At 43.7% G+C, this 10616-nt stretch overlaps 1 pseudogene across 1 annotated transcript in view; it reads right to left on the reverse strand.

Annotated features, from left to right (window-relative positions):
- LOC105508095 overlaps nucleotides 1-10616 on the reverse strand; it is a 37208-nt pseudogene that overhangs the window by 17979 nt on the left and 8613 nt on the right. The window contains exons 5-10 of the transcript XR_001001205.1: nucleotides 3250-3288; nucleotides 2944-2994; nucleotides 2766-2859; nucleotides 2565-2669; nucleotides 940-998; nucleotides 478-616 (exon numbers count right to left, since the gene is read on the reverse strand). The product of XR_001001205.1 is annotated as a golgin subfamily A member 2-like (transcript). The remainder of the gene's footprint in view (nucleotides 1-477; nucleotides 617-939; nucleotides 999-2564; nucleotides 2670-2765; nucleotides 2860-2943; nucleotides 2995-3249; nucleotides 3289-10616) is intronic.

Consider the following 10616-nt stretch of genomic DNA (forward strand, 5'->3'; position numbering starts at 1 on the left):
TGTGTGTCTCAGTTCCCCTGGCTAGGAAAAGGGATTCCCTTCCCCCTTGCACTTCCCAGGTGAGGTGATGCCTCGCCCTGCTTCAGCTCTCGCTGGTTGGGCTGCAGCAGCTGACCAGCACTGATTGTCCGGCACTCCCTAGTGAGATGAACCCAGTACCTCAGTTGAAAATGCAGAAATCACCGGTCTTCTGTGTCCTTCGCGCTGGGAGTTGGAGACTGGAGCTGTTCCTATTTGGCGATCTTGCTCCGCCCTCCCCTACGATGCTTTAAAAAAATTTTTTTTAAGCCCTAACCCTGAGATTCTGATTCCCCAGGTCTATGGTAGGACCCCAATTTGTAGATTTTTAGCACTCTCTAGAGGATTCTATGGCAGGACCAGAACAAGGACCGAAATTTTCCAACTCTTGGCATGATCCCTAGACCATGGCCCCAGCTGGATGTGGCTCCAACCACCTCCGCGGCTGCAGCCCTTAGCCTGTTGAAGCAGTTCAGTCATTTGTAATTTCTTTTGCAGCTCTTCTAAGTTAAGCTGTATGCCAGCCTTCTCAGTCACTAGGACTTGAAGCTTCTCTTCCAATTCTGATGTCTCCTGCTTCAGGTCCTCATTGATTTGGTTATGGCCAGAGGCAGTAGAGAAAGGAATGAAGTAAGAACAGAAAGGACTGCTTTGGTGATCAACCCTCCACCTGTGCCTCACAACCACAGAACCATAGCACTGGAAGGAACCCCAGGAATCCAGAGTTACAGATGTCAAGCCCAAGAGAAGGCATGAGTTGTTCGAGGCTACACCATGAGTCACCAGCACTACAGCTTAACTGTGCACACGTACAAACCTGTATGACCACCTCACCATGCTTACCTGTACCCCTTCAACCTCCCAGCATATCACCCATGCTAAGGGCCCCCAGACCTCCCATCCCACCTTCCCCCATGCTACCTGTTCTTGTATAACTCCAGCCTGAGGGTGTTTATCTCTTTGGTTAACTCCTTGTTGTACTGAAAATACAGACCAAGGTTAAGTCAGGATATAGCAGGCAGAGGAGCAGCTGGCCGACCAGTAACAATAGCTCAGTAACTATTCCACAGTAATACTTCCTCACTCTGAATCACACCTGACATTTTTTCAAGGCATTTCTAAGTCCATGATCTAATTTGCTTTTTGTTTGTTTGTTTGTTTTTGAGACGGAGTCTAGCTCTGTTGCCTAAGCTGAAATGCAGTGGCATTATCTCGGCTCACTGCAACCTTGGCCTCCCAGGTTCAAGCAATTCTCCTGCCTCAGCCTCCTGGGTAGCTGGAATTTACAGGTGCCCACCACCACACCCAGCTAATTTTTGTATTTTTAGTAGAGACAGGGTTTCACTGTGCTGACCAGGCTGGTCTCAAACTCCTGACCTCATGATCCACCAGCATAGGCCTCCCAAAGTGCTGGGATTACAAGCATGAGTCTGAGTGCCCGGTCAGTCTCATTTGTTTTTAAAAGAACTTAGTAAGGGTGAAGGGACAGGGAAAGAGATTGAATTTATAGCTGGCTAACAGAGGCCCAGAGGGATAAAACAATATTGCTATTATTTTACTGTTATTACTACCACTGTTTGAACCCTTATTGAGTGCTTCACTAGCCACCATGCTAACAATACCATTTAATCCTCACAACCACCATATGAGACAACTACTATTACTACCTTTATTGTCGATAAAAACCATGGGGTATTAGAGGTTAAGTGCTTGCCTAAGATCACTCAGAGCTGGGATTTGAACCCCCAGGTATATCTGATTCTCTAAGCCCATTTGTTCACTGGGGGTGGGGGCATAGATAGGAAGGGGGAAATCAATCTCTTGTTCACTTTTTGAAAGGATGATCCATTCACATAGTCCAAAACTCAGAAGGTACAGAAGGGAAATATCTCCCAGCCACCCTGTTCCTCTCTCCTGAGTTTTTTGTGTTTTATTTATTTATTATTTTACTTTAAGTTCTGGGACACGTGCAGAATGTGCAGGTTTGTTACATAGGTATACGTGTGTCATGGTGGTTTGCTGCATCCATCAACCCGTCATCTAGGTTTTATGCCCCGCATGCATTAGGTATTTGTCCTAATGCTCTCCTTCCCCTTTCCCCCTAACCACTTCCTGAGTTGATGAATCCTTGCAGACACGTTTTATGTATATGATCATAGTATGTATGCAGACACACACACACACACACACACGTTCCCTCTCTCTACACAAATGGTAACATACTGAAGATACTCTTCTGTACCTTCACAGTACAAGTACCATATCCCCCACCTAGCACTTGGCAAAGGCCAAAGCCAGTTAAGGGTAGGGTGAGGACTTGGCCTCCGAACTCTGCATCCAGTGCTCACTCTCCATAGGACCCCTAACTCACCCACAGCAGCTGACTCAGCCCCAGGCTACCTCTAACAACCACACACACAAGCAGTGAGAAATGGTCCATGCTGCTTTTTGGGCAGGACATTCCATCCTGCAGAAGGGACCTTTAGGCTCACTCCACCATCTGGGAAGCCAGGCTGCCAGGGGATGGGGCAGGTGGTTGGACTCACCCTGTCTGCTTTCTTCTGCTGTGTGGAGACAGCAAAGAGCCTGCTCCAACTCTCCCACACACTGCCAGGAATACTACATGCAGCTGGCCAGATCTTTGGACTCTCCTGGAATGAGAGAGGTTCAGATGGGGCCCAAAGGACTCCCCCTAATGGCCTGTCAAAGTACCAAGTTGAAGGATGATGGGGTGCCCAGATTCCCACCTTCTTTCTGCCTGGCAGCATGCTGAGTGTGAGCCAGGGCTGTCTGTAACTCGGCTTTCTCTGATACAAGGATTTCTACATTCTGAATGTGAACCTTTGGTAGAAAAGCCAAAAGCTGAAAGAGAAGGAAAGAAACATTCTCCAGAGGACAGGAGGGAACTTCACACTCTCTACTCACCTGTAATTGCTTCCTTAGAGCTCCCTGCTTTTGGTGGCACTCTTTCTTTTCCTATAGGAAAAGGAAGACAGAGCTCTTACTAGGGGGAAGCAGAGATGGTACAGCAAGGGACATGCCCCCAGAATGGCACCAATGTCCCAGGACAGTTCCACCCATGGGACCAAGTTATCAGGGACCTTATGGGGATGGGGTGGAATCTGGGGGGTGAGACTTCTTCCCCAGGCTGGGAATGGGTAAGACTAGACTGAAGCCTCTATATCTGAGTGCCCCCCAAATCCAGCAGTCATGTTTTGAGCAAACAGTTACTTCTTCCAACTGATCCACCATTTCTTGGTTCTGTTGTTTCTGTGGAGACAGTTAAAGGATGGTGACTAAGGGTGGCCCCCTCAACTCTATTCCCCAGACCAGGAAGGGGTAGGCAGCAGCCAGAAATGGATTTTAAAGGCAAAGTTCTCAGACTCAATGGAAACATGAACTGGTAAACTCTCCTCAAGCTCCCAAGGAAAGAGGATTTGGGTCTTTGTTGATTTTGGTCCACAGTCATAGAACTGAAACTCTGAATCTGAATTCTCTCAAAGGGACATTAACATAAACCTCTAGAGATGCAGTCTGAGAAAAGCCCACCCTGCCGCCAGCTTGTGATGTAGAAAGGTGTATTCATTCAACAAACATTTACTGAGCACATATGGGCCAGGTATGGTTCTGTCGCCCAGGCTGGAGTGCAGTGGCCGGATCTCAGCTCACTGCAAGCTCTGCCTCCCGGGTTTATGCCATTCTTCTGCCTCAGCCTCCCGAGTAGCTGGGACTACAGGCACCCGCCACCTCGCCCGGCTAGTTTTTCGTATTTTTTTTTAGTAGAGACGGGGTTTCACCAGGTTAGCCAGGATGGTCTCAATCTCCTGACCTCGTGATCCACCCGTCTTGGCCTCCCAAAGTGCTGGGATTACAGGCTTCAGCTACTGCACCCGGCCTCAGGTATGGTTCTTAATAGCAGGGATATAAGACAGAAAAAGACAAACAGGAGCCCTTGGCCCTGAGGTTTTCATTCTAGTGGGCCTTTTTTTTTTTTTTGAGATGGAGTCTCACTCTGTTGCCCAGGCTTGAGTGCAGTGGCACCATCTCGACTCACTGCAACCTCCGCCTCCCAAGTTCAAGCGATTCTCCTGCCTCAGCTTCTTGAGTTGAGTAGCTGGGACTACAGGCATGTGCCACCATGCCTGGCTAATTTTTATATTTTTAGTAGAGACGTGGTTTCAGTATGTTGGTCAGGCTGGTCTCAAACTCCTGACCTCCTGATCCACCCGCCTCGGTCTCCCAAAGTGCTGGGATTACAGGCAGGAGCCACCACGCCCAGCTCTAGTGGGCCTTTAAACCTTGGACTCTCAGAGCTAACAGAGCCCTTTGATATTCTCTAACTCTACCTCCTCAGGAAATGCAAGCCCAAGGAGGAGAGGTGGCTTGTCCAGAATCAAACAGCAAATTAGGGACTCAGTCAGGATAAAAATACAGGGCTTCTGACAACTAGTCAGGCTAGCACTTTCCCGAGAGGCAACAACCCCAAGCACTCAAAGTACCCTAGGTTGAGATGATATGAGGAAGATTCAAGCCGTCAAATTCAGTTTCCCAAGATCTGTTCCACAGAAGACAAGCAGATCTTACTCCAGAAACCACTGATTGAAGGGCATTCTGGTCCCAGAACCACGGAGAATTTGAATATGAGGTGGAAAACTCAGAAAAAAAATGTTAAACTCTCTGGAGAGTAGAAGCCTGGGAGAAAATCAAACCAAACCCATTCTCCTATTGCCACCCAGAGACACTGTCAACGTTTTGAGCTCATGGGGAAAGTGTGGGCTTTTCACATTGTCAATGTCTCTGTTAATGGAGTAAGGCAGCCTGAAACCTCTCACTCCTAGGTCCCATAGTCCCCATTCCCCTTCCAGCTGGAAACCTGTGCTGTGACCAGAGGAACCAGAAGCAGAGTGAGAACACTTAGTGGACTGGGTCCTAAGACCAAAGGCCAGTTTTGTGGCAGTAATGACAGTTCCTAGGGGAACTGTGACGTCACTGTATTCCACTACTCCCTGGGGTAGGGGTGGCTATCAGTATGAGGCCTGAGTCACCACTTTGAGATGTGGGAAGGCGGTGCAGGGCCAGGACCCAGGTCCTTGGAGATGTCAGCCCAAAGACCCAAGGGAGGTCACGCTTGGGGCAGCAGAAGGTGAAGACTGAGTATGGAGCAGGAAGCCCCAGGAGTCACCCACCCAAAGTCACCCTGGGGCGACTGGTGAGGGCAGAGGCTGGGCTGCTGAAGGGGAGGGGCTGGCTGACAAGATTTTGGTTGGGGGAACCCAGAGGCACCAGGTGGGGCCCTGCCTGGTGTGCCTCAGGAGTGGCACAGACTCTGGCAGCAGTCCTACCATCAGAGGGGGACTGGGCCTGGGTCGAGGGGCCATAACCTGGTGCATTTTATCTTTTTCTTGACCGTGGACAATTTGCTCTGTCAGGTTTCTTCCGATATCACGGAGCAGGGAGAGGCGGGGATGGGGCCACATCAGTGTGATCCCAGTGACAACTGCTAAACACTTCTAGTAGCCTACCACACAGCTGTGTGACTGAGCCAGAGGAGGTGTAACCAGGGTCACACTAGAATGCATAATAGGGGTGTGACCTTAATGCTCAAAGCCCCTTGGTCTATCAGAAAGATGAAAAGGAAAGGAGCCATGGCCAGGCAGCAGCATGTCCAGAGGGACCTGTGGCCTCACAAGGAAAGCTGCTCATGCAACCGCTGTCCTCTGCTCACTATGGGAGAGGGGCAGGGCCAGTTTTCATTTTAAAAACTTTAAAACTTTAAAAAATAAACTTTAAAAATAATATGTCTGTGTACTTTATATATGTGTGTGTCTATATGTGTGTGTGTCTATATGTGTGTGTGTCTATGTGTTCTTCCAGAGCTGTCTTCATTATCCAACTTCTATGCCAGGCCTATGATTTTGGCCTTTTTCATCTTCAAATGGAATAGAAGAATTACCAGTATTCCGTCAATTGAGGTACAAATCCTGTAAAAATGGAAAAATCCATAGCACACTTGATGATTAATGAAGCAGACTACATTATCCAACATTCCAATGAATAAAATAATCACAATGAGTTCTCTTTTTTGGAAAAAGTTTCTCTTATTCTCCTACCTTATTGTTAAGATATTATTTTAAACAGAAACATGTCTAATATCTTTAAAAACACAAAGCTTTTGGGCTGGTCATGGTGGCTCACGTCTGTAATTCCAGCACTTTGGGACACTGAGGCAGGTGGATCACCTGAGGTCAGGAGTTCGAGATCAGACTGGCTGACATGGTGAAACCCCGTCTCTACTAAAAATACAAAAATTAACCAGGCGTGGTGATGGGCAGCTGTAATTCCAGCTACACAGGAGGCTGAGGCAGGAGAATCGCTTGAACCCAGGAGGCAGAGGTTGCAGTGAACCAAGATCACACCACTGCACTTCAGCCTGGGTGACAGAGCAAGACTCCATCTCACAAGAATAAATAAATAAATAAATAAAAACACAAAGCTTTCAATTGAATAAGCACTCAACCCTCTCTACCAGTCTAAAGCAAATACAGGGCTCTTCTAAAGTAAGGCTAAATGCTAAGTGATGGGGGAGAGAAAAAGGACATAAATAACTCCTACTCTCATGGGGTTAATCACTAAATCCTATTTTTCTAGAATCACCTGGAATCTCTAAACCTTGCAAATGAATCTGAATTTCTCATTCAATACTTGGCTATGACTTACAATCATGAAAACCAAGAATTGTGTTATGTCATTGTATATTGCTTGTTATCCAAATTCCATACTAGACTGGGATCAATGGTTGAATCTTTCATGATTTGCTCCATAACCTGTGTGCTGCTTATCCCAGACCAAACTAAGCTTTTTTCTAGAGTTCTACAATTTATAATTAGTATACAAGAGTAGTTCTCAAAAATGTAGTCTCTGGACCAGCAGCACCTAAGAACTTTTTACAAATTCTAATTATCAGGCCCCACCCTAGACCTGATGAATCAGAAACTCTGGAGTAGGGCCTAGCAATCTGTGCTTCAATAAACCCTCCAGGTGTTCAAGAACATCTGGCATACAGCAGGTAGAAAAATGTGTTTCCTTCTGTAGGTCCAAAGCCAGGGATGCTATATGTTCTGTCTTGATATGAAACAATGACATGCAATTAAAAGACATAAATCTCCTTCCTACTTCCACCCTCCATCCAATGTGTTTTATTTTTATGAGTTAAATTAGAAAATAAATGGCAATCAGAGATTTAGTCTAAAAAGTGTATTTACAGGTAACAGCTCTCATCCAGCCTGATCTCACACAATACCATTTACATCCTCTTACATCTAAAGTTTCAGAAAAGGATCTTCACAACGTAAGTCTCAGGCACAGTAGGAGTTCTATAATAAAAGGTCACATAGATCTGAATGTCCAAACTTATTAGAGAAAAAAAATGGAATCACTGGTTATATTTTCGAATTGCATTCAATTACGAAATTAAAGTTTTGAAATTTTTTCACCTTCATAATTCTAAGTTAATAGAATTAAACCAGAATACTCCATTCTTTCAAAGCCTCTAGCCAGGCAAAATTTTACTCTATTACTTCTTGCTTTCAAGGAATACAAAGGAGAGTCCCGGTAGGCATATTTTGTATACCTGCAAAGATGCAGAACAGTTCCATCTGTTCAATATTAAAACACAAGTCCTATAAACCTCAGATGGTAAGTGTAATACTTCAGCACTAGGACCAAAGCCTCAAATGTGAAAAGATACCAAGAACACCACTAGCAAACAAAAGTAAACTCTCAACCAGAAACAGTAGTTCACAACTGTAATCCCAGCACTTTGGCAAGCCAAGGTGGGAGGATTACTTGAACTCAGGAGTTCAAGACCAGCCTGGGCAACACAGCGAATTCATATCTCTACAGAAAATTTTAAAAATCAGCAGGGCATGGTGGTACACACCTGTAGTCCTAGCTACTTGGGAGGCTGAGGCAGGAAAATCACTTGAGTCCCAGAGTTTGAGGCTGCAGTAGTTATGATCATGCCACTACACTCCAGCTTGGGTGACAGAGCAAGATCGAGATAATTACATTCTGTCCTGCTCCTGTTTACACTAAAATCACTAAGTTAAAATGCTTTCATTCAGCAGGATAAAAATTAAGTAAAATGTGACTTTGGAGTTTGGCTAGCAAAAAACAAAGAAAGAAAAAATAAAGCAAAATGACAAATTACTTACTGGGAGAAAGTTTTTGAAACTTCAATGACAGATAAAAGGTTTGTATCCTTAGCTTATAAAGAAATCTTTAAATTACTCAGAAAAAGACAAATGATTAAAAAAAGATAAAATATTTTATAATTTTATAAAATTACTCAGAAAAAAACAAATGATTTCTAACAGAAAGTGGGCAATGGAGAAACAGGCACTTCCTACAAAAATAAAAATGGCCAGTAAGCACATAAAACCAAAGAAATGTAATGAAAACAATATTTTCTGCTTAAAGACCAGCAAAGATGACACATAGGAGGAGGAAACTGGAGCTCTGTCACTGTTGGTGGGAGTATAAACTGAACCAATTTTCCTGCAGGATAATTTGAAAATTTCTATTAAAATCCCTAAAACTGTTTTATATTCTTTTCCTCCAGAAATTCTACTTCTATGAAATCAGTCCAAAAATGCTTTCTCGAGTCCATTAAAATGTATATATAAAGTTCATTTTAAAGCACTTATGAATTTCAGTTGGCATAAAGTTGAAACAATGACCTTTAGTTTTAAGTTGGTAACAAAAATAAATTCTCTATATATCACTTACTCCTTTCAGCAAAACAACCCAATACATACCTCTGTAGAAAATGTTTCTTCTGGATTTACCCAAATAACATGATAAATTCTCATTATTTTATTGCTTTTTAAAAATTATTTATTTACTTATTTATTTATTTGAGACCGAGTCTCACTCTGTCGCCCAGGCTAGAATGCAGTGGCGCAATCTCGGCTCAATGAAACCTCCGCTTCCTGGGTTCCAGCAATTCTCCTACCTCAGCCACCTGAGTAGATGGGATTACAGGTGCGTGCCACCATGCCCGGCTAATTTTTTTCTACTTTTAGTAGAGACGGGGTCTCATTGTGTTAGTAAGGATGGTCTTGATCGCCTGACCTCGTGATCCGCCCACCTCAGCCTCCCAAAGTGTTGGGATTACAGGCGTGAGCCACCACGCCCGGCCTATTGTTATTTTTTTAAAAAGACTAAAACATATTATATTATATTACAGACACCAGTCACTCAGTATGTCAAAAGACTTAAGATTGAACTAGATCATCTGCTGAACTTTAAACTTAGTACTTACCTCTATTTGTACATGAAGTTTGAAGCAACTGTTTGGCTTTGAGGGATGTATGAGGCAAATTTTTCAGCCTTTGTGAAACTGTTGAAAAATAAGGAATTGTAATATTTGCCTGTAGGTACAAGATAAAGGCTATGGCTTCTGATACAAACTTGAAAATTCATCAAAGAGTGGAAAACATAAGGTGAAAACACGTTAGAATCCTAGAAGCAAGAGACCCCATTCTCCACAAAAAGGAAAAAAAAGTCAAAAAGAAACAAAAAAGTGATGCTTAGTGCATTAAGTTGGAAAGAAAAGGGGATGGAACATAAGCTTTTAAAAATAGTTTCCTATAGATGAGAAAATCTCCAATGTGTCATTGGTCAAAATAGCAAAGAGAAAACAAACCACCAGCAAACATGCTATAGATGCAAAGAAAACAAAGATAAAAGTATAGAATAAAGTATACAGCACACAGTATAGAATAAAGTAAGTGCAGCACTTGTCCAATGCAAAAAAACAGATTCTGGCAAAGCAGTTATTGTTAGATAAGTTACCCTAATGTGAAACCATAATCTCCAAACTATTCGAAAAGGAGAAGAAAACTCAGAACCAAGCAGGCCCTCAGAAAGTTACAATCTAGTAGCTTCACTATGTTCAGTATCTTGAAGTGTACAACTAATTTTTTATCTAGGCTGTGCACATATGTATGTAGGTAGGGAGGGTTGTACGTAATGTTGGTGTGGGTTGAGGAGTCTGGAGGAGTCAGACCATCTGCCTTTTAAAGTTTTCAATGAGGAAAGCTAAGCTTTCTTCCAAACTCCCAATCTATTAACTGCACTGAAACTCAAAATTAGCAGGTAAGCAGGAGCCCAGGGCCATCCAGAGATAAAGTGGTTCCAATTTCTCCAATATACAGTTACTATGGCTCTGACAGACTGATGAGTCTCACACCTACCAGTGTAGTTAGTCATCTATTTAAGTGGCTCTAAAATATTTTAGTTACTGTACTGATTTGAAAGTCAGACTTCATATACCTCTAGGATTTATGTGCAAAAAAAGAGCTCTCATTGCTATAAATCTAGCCAAACTGCATAAACATTATTGGGGTGATAAAGGAATACTTGACATATTATCAGAAAGAATTACGATTTCTCAGCCAGGTGTGGTGGTTCACAACTATAATCCCAGCACTTACAGGCCTTTGGGAGGCCAAGGCAGGAGGATTCGCTTGAGCCCAGGAGTTAGAGACTATCCTGAGCAACACAGGGAGACTCTGTCTCCACAAAAAATGAAAAAA

This window comes from Colobus angolensis, unplaced genomic scaffold, assembly GCF_000951035.1.
Source record: "Colobus angolensis palliatus isolate OR3802 unplaced genomic scaffold, Cang.pa_1.0 Scaffold10, whole genome shotgun sequence".
Taxonomy (NCBI): domain Eukaryota; kingdom Metazoa; phylum Chordata; class Mammalia; order Primates; family Cercopithecidae; genus Colobus; species Colobus angolensis.